The sequence below is a fragment of the Octodon degus genome, unplaced genomic scaffold (assembly GCF_000260255.1).
Source record: "Octodon degus isolate 3935 unplaced genomic scaffold, OctDeg1.0 scaffold00174, whole genome shotgun sequence".
Taxonomy (NCBI): Eukaryota; Metazoa; Chordata; class Mammalia; order Rodentia; family Octodontidae; genus Octodon; species Octodon degus.
The window spans coordinates 3,644,957-3,649,385 of record NW_004524750.1 but is presented as its reverse complement, the minus strand read 5'-3'; the positions used below and the strand labels follow the sequence as shown (position 1 = coordinate 3,649,385).

The following is a 4,429-nucleotide window of genomic DNA, read 5'->3' as shown; positions in this document are numbered from 1 at the left end:
ATAACTTACAGTTCTCTATTAAAGGCAAAGATAAATGTATTGGCCAGGAATTTGTATTAATTATTTTTATTTCTTTGGACATCAGATTTAATTTCAATGTAAGAGTTGCAGAAAATTGTCATATAAATTGAAAGACCAAAAGAATTATGATTTCTGAAATACAATCAGTAAAGACATGGTTTAAGCCTTGAAAGTGTTCAATATCATTGGCTACTTGGGAAACACAAATTCAAAAGAGATTCCATCTCAATGCAGAAAAAATAGCTATCATCAATAAGTCAACCAATTACAAATTCTGGACTGTATGTGTATAAGCAATCTTTTCTCCAGTTGTTGAGAGTGTAAACTGGTACTGTATAAACACTATGGGAATCAGTATGGAGATTCCTCAAAAAATAACTTGAGGTGCCATCTAAGCCAGATGTCCCCCTTTTAGAGATCTTCCTGAAGCAGTTGAAGTAATCACGCTGCAGGGTTACACGTATACCCATGCTTACAGCTGCAAAATTTATGATAGCTAAATCCTGGGGACAGCTCAGATGTCCATAATCAGATGAATGAATGGATAGAGAAAGTGTGGTATTTTGGTAGAAAAATAGAGGATAGATATGATGGAGTGGGAGTAACTTTTCCACATAGGATGAGAAATGAAAGATAGTGAGGAGGAGAGGGAAGGAAAAGGAAAAAAAGAAAAGAAAATGGATTTAAAGAAGAAAAGAGTTAAAGGAATAAATGGAAATAAGGTTTTTGTAAATGGAGATGAGAAGGGGTAAAAATGAAAACATGTTATGTATATGGAAAAATTTCCCATAATGAACTCAATCATTAAATACTGTAAACATTACTAATATAAACATATAATATTCATAAAAAGATATAAACACTGAATCTGAAATATATCCTGATAAAAATCTATTGATCTGTATTCAGGTTCACTGCCCTGTTTCTCTGTCATCTTGAATATGGTATTGGACTCATCTAGTAAAAAACTTTTTTTAAAGACTTAAAAGGTACTTTAATAAGTTGAGCTGTATTACTGCTCCGTTTCTCAGAACAATTCCAAATTTAAGTTATCAGGGATAAATCAAACATGGTACCCCAATAAAAATGCACAGCATAACTGCCTAAGGTTGGCAAGGCTAAGAGCTACTGTCAGACCTTCAGCATACAGCAACCCTATTCCCAAGATTGTACTAGGCCTATCAAGAAAAGCTGTGAACAGCAACATGCACAGAAAAATGTCATTGCTGTGATGTCCTTAAACAAGGAAAACATGGAGGCAAGTTAACACAAGATTTTTAAGAAGATATACTAAAATGAAACTCTCTAAGAGAAAATGTCTTTAGTACAGAAAGGGTAATATATGGGATATAACAGAACCACACATATGCTGTCTGGACCTCTGTGGACATTTGTCCGAATTCTCACCTGGGAGCAAATGGAGCAATGGGGTAAAGTTCCTGGGAGATGTTTTGGTTTTGTGGTACGTGTGACAGTGTCTCTGGGCATGAGGTATGTAGAAAGCAAATAAGACACGATGGACAAAAACCCTGGAATGCTCAAGATCAATGGGACTCTAAGGAATCATCCTGTCATGGTTCCTCCAGCCTTCAACAATTCATTGTATTTGAAATTCAGGAATGTGTCACACAGAACTGATTAAACAAACCACGCAACATTTGTTAAGTACCTCCCTTGCCCTCTGCCCCCAGCATATTCCCTTAGAGTAGTACAGGCGGGGAAGACCTAACTATCAGGAGGAATCGCTAACGCTTTTTAAAGGCATAATTCTGGCTAGTCCAAAAGGGTTCCTTCTTTTAAGGGTTTCAGGAAACTAGACACTGCAACTTTATTAGTATTGGCGACATTTGTTTGGAGCAAATTCAGCTCCAGGAGCTGCATGGTTGAAATCAGGAGGGGTTCCACCAATTGCCCCAATTCCTTCCATTGAAGCAGGCTGGCCAGAGCGTTCACTTGTTGGTGGCATCAATCCCAAGGTTCCATTGGGCATCATAGTGGCAGGTCCTGGAGGAGCTGGGGTACCAGCTGGCACCGGAGCAGGGGCATGGTGCCTTTGTTGCTCATGCCCATAGCACCTCCCAGAGCCATCTGGCCCATCCTTATCTCTTGTTCTCGTGCATCAAGGCAGGTTCCCTTGAGTCCTTCCTGCTGTCTCTGCAACATCTTCTTGTTGCAGCCGCATTTCTTCTTCAAGGCCCCTCCACCCCTCTTTCTGCCTGAGATCCAGTTGCTTTCATTTGTGGACCTCCTGGTTATGCAGTTCTTCCATTTTCCAAAGTTCTTCTTGGCCTCTCATCAAATCTTGCCTCACTGGTATAACCTGGTGCTCCTGGCGAGCAGCCTCCATCTCCATCTCCAGCTTCTCTTGGGCTTCCTTGATGTTGTGGTCCACTTGATCCTGCTACTGCTTCTTCATCCCAATAAAGAGCCTTCCAGGGTGTGGCATATTCACATTCAAAGGAGCCAGGCTGTGCAAGTCTAGGCGGCTGCCCTCGCTCCTTGTGAAATTGCTGGTTCTTCATAACATGCTTTTCTGGAAGTCCTTCTTCGTCATCTAACTGGTCCATAGGCTCCACAGTCACAGGCTGAGGAAATGTGGTGAGTAAGAAAGACCCTTCACTGCATCTGTCCAGAGCTTTCCATTCAGTTGGCTTCCCTGAGAACTCAACAGTGCCTTTTCCTGAGGGTCTTCCTCAATCATCCACAATGACTACAGCCCTTTCTACCTGGCCAAACACAGAAAAGGCTTCTTCCAGTAGTTCATTGGACATGTACCAAGGAAGGTTTTGGACTGCAAGGGATGCACTATGGCAGGCAAAGTGCATGCGCAGTTGTTTTCCACAGAGAGGCATATTATCCAGCTCCACTTTGGCAATCTCTGTAAGGGTTAATGTTTTTAAATGGATGAAGCCAAAGCCTTTGTCCTTATGAATGAAAACTTCTTTTGCTTTCTCATATTTCTCAAATAGTTTCCTCATTTCCTCCTCAGTGATCTCAGGGAGCAGATTGCCCACAAAGAGGAAGCTACATTGGATAAATGTCTTCTCTCCTGGTTTCCTAAATGCTTCAGGTCAACAGTCAAACCTTCATTTTGGCTACTGGCCTGTTGCCCATCTGCAGGTAATGGTGGTGGCAACAGTGATTGCTGCTGCTCCTGGTGCTACTAATGGTAATGCTGATGAAGCTTCCTTGGAGTCTGGTTCTGCTTCTCCAAGTTAAAGATCTTATTGTTCTGCATTTTTATACCACCAACTTGATTGAAGACAGCAAAGTGCCTTCAGTCCTAACTTCGACTTTGCTAGTACCAACAGTCCTCTCCATACAGTAACAGTGATGCTACCTGGGCTCTACCACCCCAAGAGTCTAGTAAAATTTTTATTTAACTTGGTTGTGATTTTTGGCTCTAAGTTTCCATTAAAACCAATGGAAACCATTCATTTGGTTCTAAGTTTCCAGTTTTGAAATTTCATGCTTCAATAATAATTGTACATTTGCTGTTAATTTTTTGAATTCAATTATATTTTCCTTGATTTTGCCTGGTCAACCCACATGTGTGCCTACTCGCAATGTATTTCTTTTCAAAATATTTTATTTTCCAAGTAAGGGCTGTAGTTTTCTAGTTTTCCAACTGTGTAGTAATTTTTGGTTAAGGATTAACCATTTCAGAAACTTTACTGTCAACTCTAGTGGCCATCAAGGTAGATTGTTTGCTTGATGACCTTGGAAACTGCATAGGGCATTAGTGAGACATTTCTCAGTGTGTTTGGGGTGGCCATGGAGCGTGACTTTGGGGTCTTTCTGAGATTCCTGGCCCTTCCTGTCTGGTTCTGCTGCCTTGCTCCGCTTGTAGATCACCATGAGCCGAGCTGCTTTGTTTCTCCAAGCCCTCCGGCAACGGTGTCCTGTCGTGGATCCAGCTGACCGTGGACTGAATCTTCTGAAGCCATAAGTAAAAGTTCACTTCTGTCCTTTTAAATTGTCATTTTGTTCTCGTGTCTCAGCACCAAAAAGCTGACTCATACATCTCTATTCTTTTTTGTTCCTCTAGCAATTATTGACTTTATTTCTAATGGTAGGTATTTAACTTGGCTGGACTCAAACTTTACAAAACTGTGTGCTCAATGATGTGAGGACACAGATATCTCTGGTCAGATTCATGTCTGTACATGTGTAAGCAGGGTAATGTAGATCTCTTTAATGTCTGTATAATTCAGTAATTGGGTGAAGCGGAGATATTTTTTTCTGACACGTCAAATAATGAATTCATCCATTAAAAAAAATAAAGTTGTGTTTGAGTTAAGAAATTAAGTAAAAAAATCACATAATGCCTTTAATTCTTCATGACTTTTTGAGAGTTTCTTGGGCTCATAGGGTATCCCACATTCCACACATGACTTTTCAATCAGCC

At 40.6% G+C, this 4,429-nt stretch overlaps 1 pseudogene; it reads right to left on the bottom strand.

Annotated features, from left to right (window-relative positions):
• Window positions 1–1,852: 1,852 nt before the first annotated feature.
• LOC101566768 lies at window positions 1,853–3,259 on the bottom strand (annotated as a pseudogene).
• Between the last annotated feature and the right edge of the window lie 1,170 nt (window positions 3,260–4,429).